At 41.8% G+C, this 17,453-nt stretch overlaps 1 protein-coding gene across 1 annotated transcript in view; it reads right to left on the minus strand.

Annotated features, from left to right (window-relative positions):
* The window catches only part of CAMKMT (calmodulin-lysine N-methyltransferase), a 688,167-nt gene that overhangs the window by 98,467 nt on the left and 572,247 nt on the right, over nucleotides 1-17,453 (minus strand). The window lies entirely within an intron of this gene.

Here is a 17,453-nt window from a genome sequence, read left to right on the forward strand (position 1 = left end):
CAATCTCACATGTCAATCATGTGATCGCACACACAGTATATAGGAATTATCTTATATGTCAATTTTGCATGTCAATGATGATGGCACATGCAGTACCTATGAATTATCTTGCAGGTCAATCTCACAAGTTAATCACACATGTCAATCACATGACAGCACATGCAGTACATAGGAATTATTTTGCATGTCAATCATGTGACGGCACACGCAGTACATAGGAATTATCTCGCATGTCAATCATGTGACGGCACACACAGTACATAGGAATTATCTTGCATGTCAATCATGTGACGGCACACACAGTACATAGGAATTATCGCATGTCAATCATGCATGTCAATTACACGATGGCACACGCATTACATAGTAATTATCTCACATGTCAATCATGCGATGGCACATGCAGTACATAGGAAATATCTCACATGTCAATCTCGCATGTCAATCACGTCGGCACACGCATACATAGGAATTATCTTGCATGTCAATTTCACATGTCAATCATGACAGCACATGCAGTACATAGGAATTATCTCACATGTCAATCACGTGATGGCACACGCAGTACATAGGAATTATCTCGCATGTCAATCTTGCATGCCAATCACGTCGGCACACGCAGTACATAGGAATTATCTCATGTCAATCTCGCATGTCAATCACGCGATGGCACACACAGTACATAGGAATTTCTTGCATTTGTTAATTTTGCATGTAAATCACGATGGCACATGCAGTACATATGAATTATCTCATCTATAAATCTTGCATGTCAATCACACATATCAATCATATTATGGCATATGCAGTCAGTACGCATCTCCATAGACAAGAGGCACTTGCCTGAAATGTAAGCCTGCAAAATATTAGCCTACATTTTAGGTGTCTCTCCGGGAGTACAGACACGATTCTGCATTGGATTGACACGAGATCAGCGGCCGCCGATACCAGCATCCTATACAGAATCAGGCCCATACTGTGTTATGGAGTCAATTCTGTATAAGATGCCAAAACCTAGGTGCCAAAATGTGGACTTCTGAGAGCTAATGGATCAAACATCGGAGATAGTCAGCTCTGCACAGACAGCAGCAAATCCAAAAACAGAAGCAGAGTGCGCCTGATCTTCAAACGAACAACATTTTTTGAGCAATCGATGATAAAATACATACAGAAATCATCCGGCACATCGTTTGACTCGACACGGGCCATGTTTCAGCTAAAAAGCCTGCGCCAGGAGTCCTTGTGAATGACAAACCAGACAATGAACAGTAGTCATAAAAGGAAGGCCAATTCATAAAAAGCAGTTAGATAATTAAAGTTTTAGTGCTGTAGTACCACTAAAAATGAAGGTCACAGAAATGATGTGCCAGATGATTTTACCATTGGTTGCTCTTAAAGTGTGGCTCATTTGAAGAACAGGCGCACTCTGCTTCTGTTTTTGGATTAACTTCTGAGAGGTGTCACATAGTAGCTACAGTCAAAGCAAGGCAATGGGTGTGACAGCCACCCAAACTTAAAAAAATCATCTTAGATAATGAAGACAATTTCCCAAATCCATTTCCCAAGATAAACTGGCTGCTTGAAACTTGCCTACACTCCTGTGGGTAAAGGTAACCACTGATGATTTTTGAAGTTTGCGTGGCTCTCAAACCTTTTGTTTTGTTCTGACTGCAGCTGCTGCAATGTGCCACCCCTCAGAAGCTGCCATCCTCGGTTACTGGCTAAACTGGTACGCTATGTAATGTAAGCCTCTACTGCTAAAATGATTTGAAGTGAGTGCTCAATCATTTCATTGCAAGGCTTTAAAACTGTATTAATACTGACATTTACAACAAATGTTTGTAATACCTATTTACTGAAACGGTTCTGGTCCCAATACTGCCTCACACACATACTCTGTCGTTTGTAAGGCAGATGCATCTGGGGATGCTTCCTTAGAAAGAACAGGCTACGTCATGTCCAAGGAAATGTTCCATTTATTATGAGTGCTACAACCATTTATATAGCATTATACATGGGTCAGTTTTTTTCAGCATATGACCGTAGGAAAAAACATATTTGGTAACAGGATACATTGGAGCAAACATAAGGGGGGGGGGGGGTAGTGGGAAGTTTCCATCTAAGGTCTAGTAATGTTTCTTATCTCTCTAAAGCTCAAGATGTAAGACACAGAGAGAAAATGGCCTTGTAATTTCTTGGCACATACAACCTGTTTTCAGCAGTTCAATCAGGAACAGAAAACTTCTACAAGGAATGTATGCAAGGATTACATGTGCCCCTTCATTTACTATTTAACAGAAATGACGCTAGAAATTTATACTTAAAAAACCCCATTATGGTGCTTTTTCGAAGTGTTATTTGGGTTCTAGGTGTACATAAAGCAGGATTTTGACATTATTTATTGTTTACACATTTTCTGTTTTAGCACAAGCCCCTTTTATGCAATGAGCCCTAGTTACTAATGAAATAAGATAGGACGTGATATACTGCCTTTATGTGGCTACAATCGAAACAGTTTACAATACATATTATATACAGTTCCTTATTTTGTAGCTAGGCTAATGGGTAGGGTTACCAGACGTCCAGATTTCTCCTTCTGAGGACATGTCCAGGGATCTAGACGGCTTTTCAAAACCCGGCACTTGGTCCGGGTTTTGAAAAGCTATCCTTCAGGCAGGAGGACATCCGCGCATGCGCGGATACGACGTGATGATGTCACATGCACATGATGTCATTGCGTTGCATCCGCTCATGCGCAGATGTGCTGCCCGAAAACAGGCAGCAGGGGGCGGGGCTGGAGGCGGGGCTGAGGCGGGATTGGGGCGGAACCGGGGCGTGTCGAGGCAGGTCTAGTAACCCTAGTAATGGGGACTTGCCCAGGGTCACAAGGAGCTGTAGTGAGAACTGAACCTGGATCCTTAGATTCTCAGGATACCATGCCAACCACTAGGCTACTCCTCCGCTGTAATAATACATCTTAACAGTAGCCCCTGTTGATTACTTCCCTGTAAATCCCAATTACACAAAGCTAAGATACATCTAAAATGTAAAAATATACACTGGGGAAGTGGAGTGGGGGGGGGGGTCGGTGGGGGGGTTATGGGTCGGCAGGGAGGCCGATCGGGGGTTCGGTCGTTGGGAGGGTTGCATTGAGGGCAGGAGGGCCTGGGATCCCTCCTGCCCATATTTTTGTGGGGGGTGGGGGTTAGAGGAGGTCATGGGCCAGGAGGGCTTGGGCTCCCTCCTGGCCGGATCGTATGGTGGGGGGAAGAATGGTGGGCCAGGAGGGCTTGGGCTCCCTCCTGGCTGGATCGTGTGGCGGGGGGGGGGGGGGAGATCGGCGGGCCAGGAGGGCTTGGGCTCCCTCCTGGCCAGACCGTGTGGTGGGAGGAAGGGGGGAGGTCGCCGGGCCAGGAGGGCTTGGGCTCCCTCCTGGCCCCAACGGATTCTGCCCAGGGAGGGGTTTGGAGATCACGGGGCAGGAGGGCCTGGTATCCCTCCTGCCTGTATTTTCGAGGGGGGTGGGGGTTAGAGGGGGTCACGGACCAGGAGGGCTTGGGCTCCCTCCTGGCCGGATCGTGTGGTGGGGGGAGGTGGGAGATCGGCGGGTCAGGAGGGCTTGGGCTCCCTTCTGGCCGGATCATGTGGTGAGGGGGGAAGATCGCTGGGCCAGGAGGGCTTGGGCTCCCTCTTGGCCCCAACGGATTCTGCCCGGGGAGGTTGGGTATCACGGGCAGGAGGGCTTGGGCCCCCTCCTGCCCCGATAGTCTCGGAGAGGTCGGGGGTGCCGCGGGGCAAGAGGGCTTGGGCTCCCTCCTGCCCTGATCATTGGGGGGGGGGGGAAGGGTGGATCACGGCAGGGGAGATGAGCCATCTCTCCTGCCGCGATCATTGCTGTAGGGGGATAGGCAGGTTGCAAGGGCCGCTGAGCTGATCGCAGCAGCCACGATCAGCTCAGCGGCCCCTTTTCGGCACTTATACCTGTTTTGACGTATAAGTGCCGACTAGGCAACCTGCCTAAAATTTTGGTTATACCTGCTGCACGCCTAGGTCTAGGTCGGCCCACCTCCTGCCCTTTCCCTTCCTCTAAAAACACCTCTTTTCTCTCTGTTCAGTTAGAGGCAGTGGAAAGGCCTAAGCTGGTTTTAGATATGTCTAAAACCAGCTTTGATTATTGGTATTTGGACGATCAGGCTTTTTGATCATCCAAGTAGCCATTTAGGCCACTTTTTAGACTTTTTTTTTATGAGCCCCATAGCGTTCGTATCTACATGTTTAGGATTGGCCTTTGTTTTCAGCAATACAGCACCTGCAGGGACCTTTGTGGTTGTGGTTGTGAACCGCTTTGATATCGACAGAGGTGATATATCAAATAAAGATAACCGTACACATATCGAGTAGAGTTTTAGACTCAGGCACCAGTATTTAGGACAAGAAAATCCTGGTATAAATATGGTGTCCCTAAGGTTAGGACCCCTATCGATGCTTAAGCCTACTTTGGACACCACTAGACATGATTCTATAAAAAGTGTGCCTTTTATAGAATCACCCAAAGCAAAAAAGAGAATTGCAGAATTGATGTACAGAATTGATTTAGTGTTAATATCCTGCCCTTGCATCAGCACCACATTAAGGAGTTTATCCATTTATCACGTGTCTATCGGCGGTAGTCCTATTCACAAAATTCGGCTCTTGTTTCACCATTGACAAATCTCATCTTTCTTTCACATCTCTTCACCATTTGTTATTCACAACGGACATCTCAATTCATTATTTCTGCCAATAGGACCCCTGAAGGAGTAACACAGACCGTGTTGGATCCCGTCTTCTCACAAATGAGAACCACTTGTTAAATTACTATAATTTATTCTTTCCAATAAAGTTCCTGTTCTTTGTACATCAATTCTGCAGTTCTCTTTTTTTTTGCTTTAGGTGATTGACTTTCACTGCAGACCCATTGGACTTTAGGTGTTTTTTTTTTTTAATAGAATGATGCCTAAGTGCCACAATAATTGGTGTCTATGTTTTAGACACTCTTTATAGAATCAGGCCCAAAACTGTTTTTCATGCACACACAGTCTAGCAAAAATAAGAGAGAACACTGAAGAAGAGCAGAAAAAGCTACAGAATCAATTAAAACTGCTGCACTGAATCACAGTGGAACTGGAAAAGGGACCAGTTTACCAGTACTGCCTTCACAGAACAAGGAGAAGAGCAGTAAAGAGATCTGCTTGGAGGAGACAGAGGAGGACTGAGGAAGGACCCAGCACCAGCTCCAAGGACATAGAAATCTACAACAGTAGTTTCAAGTTTATTTAAAATTTCTTATACCGCCCAATCAAGCCTTCTAGGTGGTGTACAAAAACACCAAAACAATGTGCCAAATAAAATACAATTTAAACAGAAACAGACCAGGGAAATGATAATTTTTAAAGACATTGACGAACAGGAATAAAAGGAAAGAAGGGTTAGAACTACAATTGAATATTATGGTGGTAACCAAACTGTGTGACGTTAACCCAAACAGGAATCCAAAATTAATGGTCGTGCTCATGGAAACAGTTTTACTCTCCTCCCTCTGGATCTCCACATTGATCTGCACCCAGTAATGGCAGTCAAAGCTATGTCTGTGAGCCACTAAATATTCAGACATTGCTCGTCCTACTGCATGGGTTTTCTATTAGATGTCATTGGCCTTGCGCTGACTACTTTTACAACTGCTACTAAGGGCACTTCTGCCTTCTTCCTTTATAAGAGTGTGGGGAACAGTAAGGCCTTGAATCTCTTTAGGACGCCGTTCTCGGCAGATGCCTAAGAAGCAGCCACCAATCACAGGTGAAAAATTGCAAGAAGACCTTGTGAGACTGGGAGTCAAAATGGCAGACGACGTTTAATGTGAGCAAGTGCAAAGTGATGCATGTGGGAAAGAGGAACCTAAACTATAGCTATATGATACAGGTGTCCATGTTAGGAGTCACTGCCCAGGAAAAGGATCTAGATATCATTGTTGAGGATACATTGAAACACTCAGCTCAGTGTGTGATAGTGACTAAGAAAGCAAATAGAATGTTAGGATTTATCAGGAAAGGAAAGAAAACAAAGATGAAAATGTTATAATGCCAAATATTGTGTGCAATTATGGTTGCCATATCTCAAAAAAGATATAGTGGAATTAGAAGAGGTACAGACTAGAGAAGGGCAATGAAAATGATAAAAGGATGGCACGATTTCCCTAGCAGCTAAGGATCTTTAGCCTGGGGAAGAGGCGGCTCAGGGGTGACATGATAGAGGTCTAGAACATAAGAACATAAGAATTGCCGCTGCTGGGTCAGACCAGTCCACTCCCACGGCGGCCTCTAGGTCAAGGACCAGAGCCCTAACTGAGTCTAGCCTTACCTGCGTACGTTCCAGTTTAGCAGGAACTTGTCTAACTTTGTCTTGAATCCCTAGAGGGTGTTTTCTCCTACAACAGCCTCCAGAAGAGCGTTCCAGTTTTCTACCACTCTCTGGGTGAAGAAGAACTTTCTTACGTTTGTACAGAATCTATCCCCTTTTAACTTTAGAGCAGGGGTGTTCAACCTGAGGCCCCATGAAGTATTTTGTGTGGCCCCGGTTGAGGGCGATGCAGTGTTTTCCTCTGCTGCCCCCAGGTGTTTACCGTCTTGCCTGCTCCCTCGTCTGTCTTGCTGCAGCATTTGCGCATTTATGTGGCCCCAGAAACATTTTTTTTGGCCAATGCGGCCCAGGGAAGCCAAAAGGTTGGACACCCCTGCGTTAGAGAATGCCCTCTCGTTTTCTCCACCTTGGAGAGGGTGAACAACTTGTCTTTATCTACTAAGTCTATTCCCTTCATTATCTTGACTGTTTCGATCATATCCCCTCTCAGTCTCCTCGTTTCAAGGGAGAAGAGGCCCAGTTTCTCTAATCTTTCACTGAACGGCAACTCCTTCAGCCTCTTAACCATTTTAGTCGCTCTTCTCTGAACCCTTTTGAGTAGTACCATGTCCTCCAACCAGTGCTGGATGCAGTATTCCAGGATAGATGTGAATCACTTGTTTACTGTTCCCAAAAATACTAGGACTAGAGGGCATGTGATGAAGGTACTAAGTAGTAGATTTAAAACAGACCGGATAAAATATTTCTTCACACAACATGTACTTAACTCTGGAATTCATAGAAACATGATGGTAGAAAAAGGCCAAATGGCCCATCCAGTCTGCCCATCCGCAGTAACCATTATCTCTTCCTCGCTCTAAGAGATCCCATGTACCTATTCCATGCTTTCTTGAATTCAGACACAGTCTCTGTCTCCACCACCTCCTCCGTTGTCAGAGAATGTGGTGAAAGCAGTTAGCTTAGCAAGGTTTGGATAATTTCCTAAAAGAAGTCCATAGGCCACTGTTGAGATGGCTTGGGGAAATCTACTACTTATTCCTAGGATAAGCAGCATAAAATCCATTTTACTACTTGGGATTCTGCTAGGTACTTGGGACCTGGGTTGGTCACTGTTGGATATTCATGAGGATACTGGCATTACTATATGTAGATGTCTAAGAGAATGTATTTGTTTTATGGAAGAAATTGTTGTATGCATACCCTACTGTTGTTGTATGTATAACCTATATTCCTACAAAATCCTTAAGATCTGAAGAAAAATCTTTACTAGTAGTCCCGTTGCTAAAATTCATTTATTCAAGGAGGAACGTGATTTTTTCTGTTACAGCTTCTCAAATTTGGAATTCGCTCCTGATCAACATAAGAGAAGAAAAATTACTTAGTAAGTTTGAAAGTATCCTAAAAAGTTGGCTTTTTAAGGACGCTTTTAACTGATTCATTTAAATTTTATTATTTTACAGTGGATTAGGAATACTGCTAAGTGAAAATTAAGTGGGTAACCTTCCCCAACCTCTTGCTTCATTACCTATCCCTTTTTATTTGTTTATGAATTGTATTTAATCCTAGGTGGGTAAGAAAATTTTTAAATAAATAAAAGGACCCTTTAGATCAGTGGTCTGAAACTCACGATCCACCAGGTACTATTTTGAGGCCCTCGTTATGTTTATCATGATCAGAAAAGTAAAATAAAATAGTTTCTTGATCATACATCTCTTTAGCTAAAAATGACAATATTATTATTAAGACTAAGAGTTTTACATCATACAAAATTGTAATTTCTTTAATAAGACATTAACTATTTTTTTCTGAGGCCCTCCAAGTACTTACAAATCCAAAATGTGGCCCTGCAAAGGGTTTGAGTTTGAGAGTGACCACTGCTTTAGATTGTAAGCTCTCTGGGGACAGGAAAATACATCCAGTACCTGAAAGTAACAGCCTTGAGCTACTGAAAAAGACATCAGCTAAATCCAAATCCCTTTACTTTATTAAGGTGAAATCAAAGTATTTTTTAAAAAACTGAAAGCAGAATAAAACAAAAATATTACATACTGGTATGTTCTATTTAACTCACAAGCAGGACAAACAGCATATCAGCTTTGATTCCTCTACAAGCACCAAAGTCACACAATCTTTACAACGCCAAGGATTCCTCTGTTTTTCATCCTTTCTTTGTAACTCACACAAACTTAATCCCTTCCAGCTCTGATGGTTTATATGTGGCGTGGACACATGACACTGTTGCAGTTCACAAAGGTTCCTTCTTACAATGTTCCTCATGTTTTGTAAAGCTAGGCTAAAGTCAGTCATCAATTAGAGCGTGCATGGCTGCTTGCTGTACACTGCTTTCTTGAGGATCTGGGTTCAATTTTCGGTCACGTCTTTCACTCCTCTGAATGTTTAGGCCTGGGGATGCTACTCAGTGATCATGTAGTGTGAAATCCAGACACAAGACCTAGGCTCCGGGATTGCAGGGTTCTGAAAGGAGCCCTGGTGCAAAGCCCTCAGCTGACTAACTGTTGTTGCAATGACCAGATTAAAGAATACCGAGGAGAGAAAGAGAGTAAGTAGAACAAAATGGGAATCGGCACAGGCAAAAGCCTTTTTCTATTTAGCACCTAGTCTCTGGAAAGGCCTTCCTAAAAACATCAGAGCAGAGAAACATTAAGGGCTTTAAAACACTACTTAAAACCCATTTCTTTCAACAGGCTTTTGGGGCAGATGCTTTAGTATTGAATCATATATATTGAAAGTTTTCAGCAAAGCATCTTGAAAAAACACAATGTATTTTGATGATTGAAATGTGTATTTTTTGTTGTTCTCTTTGTGCTTTCCTATTTTTAATTGGCGTTCCTTTTTTATTTTTATACACAGGGGGGTGGGTATAATTTTAAAAAAAGGTCTAAATCCCATTTTAGCCTAAGCCCCTAAACACTGAAAGTAGCAGCAGGGAAAATGTCCATTCTAAAAAAAAAGAGTTTTTTTTTTTTTTTTTTAGAATGGCCTACCTCTACGTTCAGCAATTTAATTGCCCAGACCACCACTACGTCTAACCTTAGAACACATTATCAATCCCAAAATTGCCCAAGTCCCAAACGCCCAAAACAAGATCTTTTAGGCGAAGGAAGGGCCAGTCCTTCGCCTAAAAGCTAGATTTTGTAACCGGCATCTGTCAAAAACAGCATCGGTTACAGAATCCTCCCCCCTCCCTCTCCCCCCCCCGCAATGATTGTGGTAGGAGAGATGCCTAATCTCTCCTGCCACGATCGCCATCGGGATTGTGATCCCCCCTCCCAAACTGCTGCAAACCGCAGCAGGAGAGATGCCCAATCTCTCCTGCTTGTACCCCAACCCTCCTGACAATACCGGCAGAAGGGAGCCCAACCCCTCCTGCCGAGGCGCGAGCCCCCACGACTCCCCCCCAGACAATACCGGCAGGAGGAAGCCCAACCCATCCTGCTGGAAGGCGACCCTCCACCCCCCCTCAAATACAGGCAGGAGGGATCCCAAGCCCTCCTGCCCACGCCGCACCCCCCATGAGTCTCCATGAATCCCCAATCACCCCCAAACCCCTGAACAGCCCCCCTAACCCCCACCCCCCATCAACTTACTTTCAGTTGGACGGACAGATGGGTCCCAAGCCTGTCCGTCTGGCAGGCCTGCCATCCTCTGAATGGTGGGCCTAGGGCCTGATTGGGCCAGGCGCCTAAGACCTCGCCTACCAGAATTGGCCCAGTTGCCATAGGCTCCTCCTGTGGGCATGGCCTTATGCACATGGGCTAGGTTGGCCCCATGTGCATAAGACCCCGCCCACAGGAGATCCCATTGAAGTCCTCCCCAGCCCATCCTAAACCGAATTGCCATATATGGGACACAAACCGTGCAAGTCTGCCTAGTACCAGCCTTAGTTCTTCCGTTTATACCATTCTTTTTCTACTTAGAGATCCTCTGTGTTTATCTCAAGCTTTTTGGAGTTCCGTCAACATTTTAACCTCCACCACCTCTATCGGTAGGGCATTCCAGGCATCAACCACCCTCTCCGTGAAAAATAATTTCCTAATATTACCAGTAGACCACTCCTCCTCTCATATTACATGATACTTTGTTTTTCCTATTTTTAGGAAGAAAAACATAAGGTCTAACAACTGAATCTCTTGCTGGGGGGAGGGGGAATGAGGGGGCAACTGCTCTTACAGGAGGAATGAGGGGGCAACTGCTCTTAAAGGAGTGACAACAAGCACTTTTGCAATGCCAAAAGTTCACTTTTGGAGACAACTTTCTCTCTAGCCACTGCTTTAGCAAATAATAGAACCTGATCAAGTTATCATCTTGGGGGTGGGGGGGGGAAGCCTCTATTAAGACCTAAATGGATTTTTTTTCTAAAGTTTTGAACCCCTTCCCCCAAGAAAAATCCTCCTAAACAGAGAGATTGTGTGACAAGAGTCAGCAATGGAAAATGTGTTGCTGCAAACAGCAAAATATTCAATCCCTGTCAAGAGTTCTAATGGGATAAGTCCTATGATGCTTACGAAATGACTGAATGCAGAAACCATATCTAAGTTACAAATAAAGCTGTTTTTAAGCAATGATAATTATTTGCATGGGGCTTAGTGTCATTACAGCTCTTCTATCACAATGTCATTGCAAGTCTGCGGAGAGAACGTCACCGTGTCAAAACAAAACGTCATCAGGGGTGGTCACGTGACCAGCTACAAGATGGCTGGTTAGCTTGCTCCCTCGATTCCAGCCAATACCTCTTGGTGTTCAGGTCAGCAAACCTTTTCAACAATATTGCTAATGGTGTAAAAAACCTGTAAAGCAGATGGCTTTTCTCCAAGCACATCCGCTGCTCACAACGCTTCGAAGCGTTCTAAACACGAGCCTCCATTGCCAGACAAGGCCTGCACTTCTAATCTGCTAGCATCTGAAACCTCGCTTTCCCACGATTTGCAAATCCTACAGAGACTAATGCAGAAAAATTTAGCTGCGACGGCTGATATAAAAACAGAGTTAAGTAACATCACACTCCAACTTAAACAATTTGGCGCTTGATTAGATCTTACCGAGGAACGGCTCTCTGCCCATGACACCCAGTTTCTTGAGGTGCAACGTGGCCTTTGAAAACTGGATCTCCTGCAACGTGGCTTGGATGATATGTCTAACCGTATGCGCCAAAATAATTTCTGCATTATCGGATTACCAGAAGGCAGTGAAGGTAAAGAATCATATCTTACCTACATAATATTATACCAAATGTCCTGAATATTCAATTTACGCCAGCCCTGGAAATTGAGCATGCCCACAGAGTACCATCTGGCCTGTCATCTCAATCCACCTATGCTAGACCTATCATTTTGAAAATTTTGAGATACTCACACCCTCTACAGATTTTACAAACTGCAAAATCTAAATCATCCCTTCTCGTCGATGGTAAAAAAAATTCTTTTCGTGCCAGATCTCTCAAAAGCCTCAGCACAAAAGTGGAAAACCTTTCTCTCCATGGGGCCTCATTTGAAAAGTATTGGCACCCAATATGGCTTATTTTATCCAGCCAAAATGAGAGTTACCATAACACCACTAAAAATTTTGATGAGCCTAATGACTTACAAAAATATTTGGATGATAATGCTGGGGATATGACCTGAATCACCTAGCTCTTTTTTGCTTCTTTAGCTTATCCTGTTGGCTGGATTTACAGTTGTATTTTTGTCTTGTGATCTGGCTGGGGTCCAGCTTGCTGAGTGTGTCATGTCCACACACGACCCCATTTCTGGTCTCTCGCTTTTTAGTTGTTTCTTTATTATATTAACATGGATCTTTTTTGCTCCTCGTTTCTCTCTTTGTTGGAACCCTTTTTGTTTTGGAGCCTTTTCTGACTTTTTTCTGTCAGCACCATCTATCTATTTGGACGACTCTGGGCAAGTATGTCAACTTGTTCTGTGGAACCTTTTCTCTACTGAGCTACACTGAATTTATGGAACTTTTGGTCTGGAGGTATTTTTATTTCTATTTCTCCTGCCTATTAAATGGTTAATATAAAGATTGTTTCCCTCAACATCAAGGGAATTTCTAGTCCTATATAAAGATTGTTTCCCTCAACATCAAGGGAATTTCTAGTCCTATTAAAAGGAAAAAATACTTTATTATTTCAAACATCTTAGAGCAGACATTTGTTTATTACAGGAAACACATCTTAACCTAACTGAAGCTCACAAGCTAATTAGGGGCTGGGTACAACACTGCTTTGCAGCCCCAGCTGCAAGGAAGAAGAATTGAGTTATCATTCTTATCAGAAAATTGCTTAATTTCCATCTCTCCTCTCACAAATTGATTCTATAGGCAGATGGTCTTACATTGAGGGCACTATCAATGACAAACCTCTCAATTTACTCAACATATATGCCCCTAATGCAAATGAGCCCTCCTTCTTCCAGTCTCTTCATAATATCTGTAAATCAACCTTCGCTGAGCATACTGTGGTGGCAGGGGACTTTAATTTTCCATTGGACCCTTTCATTGACAGAACCTCAACATGCCGTCCTACTAAGCTCAGAGTTCAGTCCACTCTTTCCAACCTCATGCAAACTTATGGGTGGTCAGATTTATGTAGAATTTTTCATCCTACATCCAAGGATTTCACATTCTACTCTGCACTCCATAAGACATACTCTAGAATAGATTATATATTGGGCTCTAAAGACATTTTAAATATTACCTCTTCAGTTAACATTCATGATATTTCAATATCTGATCATGTGGCAGTTTCTTGCTCACTCCACTGGACTTCTTAAATGAATAATTTGCTCCTGCATGACGAAGATTTCATCTCCCATATCACCACTTAATCACAAGCCTTTTTTTCAGCAAACCAAGCTTCAGTCTCTACCTATGCAGTTCTCTAGGAGGCCTATAAGGCCTGGTTAAGGGGTGAATGCAACAGCTATACAGCATTTCATCTCAAAACCTGGAAAGCAGACCTCCACCGTATGAAAGAGGATATTCATTCAAAGGAATCTCAACTCTACCAGAAATTTGATCTCGCCCTATACAAATCTCTTTAACAACTTAAATTCTACCACAATGAGATCTTTAGTTCCTTTGCCTCAGTGTATATTTTTTGACAATCAGCTACATACTATGCAGATTCAAATAAATCAGGTCACTTACTTACTTCATACCTCAAAGCGAAAAGAACTAAACACAGAATATCTTACATCAAATCCATTTATGGCATCATCCATACAGCTACCCAGGATATTCTAAAACAGTTCCATTCTTTTTATGAATCACTTTATGTTTCTGAGTCCTGTTCGGAACAATCCATTTATGATTTCCTGCAATCAGTCCATTTACCATCTGTGTCATTGTCTCAGTGACAGTCTCTTCAAAAGCCCATTTCATCAGAAGTCTCCAGAGCCATCTCTTCCATGGCATCAGCGATGGCACCGGATCCTGTTGGCCTTCCCTCCAAATTTTTCAAAACATTTTCTATTTTACTAACTCCACATTTATTATCTTATTACCATAGTATTGTCACCTCTCCTGATAAGTTTCATCATTTTCATGAAGCTAACATCGTTCTGCCAAAGCCCAATCGGGATGTCCAATTAGTAAAAAAAATTATAGGCCCATTTCTTTATTAAACTTGGACTATAAAATATCCTGCTTTTTTAAGTTAATATTCTGAATGTCATCTTCTTTTACAGTTAATTAAATCTATTTTACTTTATTATGAAGTAATGGTAGTAGATGAATGGCTGAGAGGTTCAGATGATTTTTACTGATGTATGTGACTTTTTAAGATGTTCAAACCTGAATTGTGTATGTGATACTGTGAGCCGCCTTGGATAAAGGCAGATTAGAAATGTTTTAAATAAATAAATAAATTTGCTAAGATACTGGTTTTCAGATTGGAGAAAGTCATGTCATATCTTATTCATAGAGACCAAGTGGGTTTTTTAGAGGTCATTAAGGGACAGACAATACTAGGTTATTTTGTCACATTCTCCACTCCGCCCTGTCAAAGGATCAACCTCTCTTAGTTGCTTCTCTTGATGCTGAGAAAGCCTTTGACAGGGTGGAGTGGAGATATTTGTTTTGTGTTCTCAATCATTTTGGATTTCCTGTGGAATTTATTCATATGATCTCTTTACTGTATAATGCTCCAGCTGCTAAACTCATGTTAATGATGCTTTTTCAGAACCATTCACGTTACATCGGGGTACCCGTAAGGGGTGCCCTTTGTCCCCTTTCTTATTTAAGTTAATATTAGAACCTCTTCTTTCAAGTATCAGACTCTCTACTTCCATTAGAGATATCAGGATTGCGGGCCTTGAATTTAAATTATCAGCTTATGCTGCCGATATTCTTTTGTATCTTTCTGAACCTGAGAAGACCCTCGTCTCTCTTGTTGATCTGATTTCCCATTTCTCATCCATGTCAGGGTACAAGGTTAATTGGGACAAAACTGAGCTCATGCCTCTCAATGAAGCGTGTGTCCCTTTTACTGTCTCATCCTAACCATTCACTTTGTTTCCCTCAGGCATAAAATACTTGGGTGTGCCCTTTGATAGGGACCTTAAGGTCACATCTATCTCATCACTGCTAAAACTATCTCTACTGTTAAAGATGCTCTATCTATCTGGTCCCCCCTCCATTTATCTTGGTGGAGAGACTAGATACTTTGAAAATGATCGTGCCAAATATCACATATATGTTTACAATGTTCCCTTTACTATTCCCCTCTTCTTTTTATAAACAGTTGGAAAAGATGTTGCTGGATTTTTTCTGGAATAATAAACCACACCGAATTTCACTACAAAAATTGAAATCTACTAAGTTATCAGGGGGTGTTAATTTCCCTGACCTTCTAATTTATCATAAGGCGTTCCTTTTGAGGCAGGGAGCCGAGTGGCTTCTTACGCAAGATGATGCTGATATGCCTAACTGGCTAAAACTAGAAGTCTCTTTTCTTCATCCTATCCCTCTCCTTAGAATATTAGGTTCCTCACATTTACAGGGTAAACTGCATAATCCTTTATTCTTCACCACACTCGAGATGCTTCAAGAACTGGATCGCAAATTGGAGCATCCCTGGCTCCAATCCTCATTCTGCCCTACTTGGCAAAACCCTAGATTCTTAATTGAGAAAAAGCAATTTTCTTGGCCTTCTTGGTATAATCATCAAATTTGGGATATTGCCTCATTATGCCAACCTGATGGAACTTGGCTGTCTTTTAGCGATCTGAAGCTTAACTATGACTTATCAGACTCTCAATTTTATCAATGGCTGCAACTAAGATCAGTCATAAAGAAATCTGGTCTTAACCTGACTACCAATAATCATCCCTCCACTTTGTTCACTCTTTCCAACCAATTTAGTGCACTGAGTCATTCAGCGTCCAAATACTACAAACTCATTAAAGATATACAATATAAATTACCTCCCTCTGTGAAAAGATCTTGGGAAGAAGATATAGGCTGTCCTATCTCAGACACTGACTGGGCCTCCTTATTGAAATCCATATTCCATACATCCAGATCAGCTTTGATTACGCAAAGTTTGTTCTTCCTTTGTCATAGAGCCCAATGGACTCCGGTTAAATCCCACCAGATTAACTAGTTTTGCCAATGAATGTTGGACCTGTAACAAAGATATTGGTTCACTGAAACATTTATTATTTCTTTGTCCTTTTATCCAGAATGTTTGGAAATTGATATGGGATACTATTTGCTCTTTGTTCCATATCTCTTCTCAGATGTTATTAAAATCCTCTGCTCTTTCCTGTCAATTGACATTAGAGGATACTTATCTATTTGATGTCCTCATCTTAGCTTTGAAAATTCTTCTCGGATCATTTAAAGATCTATCTAAGGCTTCCTCTGTCCAATGGTGGAACTTAGTATGCATGACATATAGATTTGAAGCTTATTTAGCGAAAAAATGTGATAGATTCTAACAGTTTCAATGTAGATGGTGCTCTCTTAAGATTTATTTGCAAGGCTCCAACTCTTGAATTTTATTTTTGTATCTTCTTGCTCCTCTCTCTTTATCTTTTCCTTTTTTATTATTATTATTGGATGAGGTATAGGCCCATGTTCCATGTAGATTTTTTCATGAATAGATGATTGCTAGCTTTACGTGAAATTTTTTTAATTTTTCATTTATGAATGAGGAATATTGTATTGTTTTGCTCACTGTGTGTTATCATGTACCGTTTACTATTTTGCTCTCACATTGAATGCCATTACATTTGTTGTAAAACTTTTCAATAAATAAACTTTGACTAAAAAAAAATCAAAAAACGTCATCAGTGCAAATCTACTGAGGCAATATTACAATGTCAAGATGAAAGAGAACAATGTCTGCTGCAGTTTTTTTGAGATGACACTATATTGCCGAAACAGTGGCACAAAGATGTTAATGGACATCAGTGGAAAACCACGGTAAAAAAATACAGTTAAGTCTTCAAGCAAGCTATGGAGGTAATGCTACAATATTATAGTCTTTAATTTTGTTATACTGTAATGTTTATTTATTCTCTTGATACAAGGTATATATCCCTGTAAATCCCTAGTTTCCCAGAGATCAGAACTGAGACATCCTTGTTAGGATGTGCTCAATTCTGCTGGCATTTTTAGAAAAGAATATGCCAACAGTCTTTTCCAAAATACATACAACAGTGCACGCAAATTTGCCAGCATGTGCAGCGGAAGCAGCCATTTAATAAATATACATACATGTTGAAACAATGAATGTCACGGAGACAACATTTATAAACACAGAAATGGACATGTTGCAATTTCCACGTGTAGTTGCCCTATATTAAAGCACCACACATCAAGGTGCAACCCTTTTTAACATAGTTTCATCTCTGAGGTGGATGATAACTGCACACCCAATGTATACAAGTGAAGATATGCAGATTACCTATGGATAAATATAAGGGAAGGGAATGGGGTTTTTATATACTGCCCGAACAAGGTATATTAAGCAGTTTACAATCAGGTATTCAAGTATTTTTTCCCTATCTGTCCTGTCGGGCTCATGGTCTATCTAA

Source organism: Geotrypetes seraphini, chromosome 3 (assembly GCF_902459505.1).
Source record: "Geotrypetes seraphini chromosome 3, aGeoSer1.1, whole genome shotgun sequence".
NCBI lineage: Eukaryota > Metazoa > Chordata > Amphibia > Gymnophiona > Dermophiidae > Geotrypetes > Geotrypetes seraphini.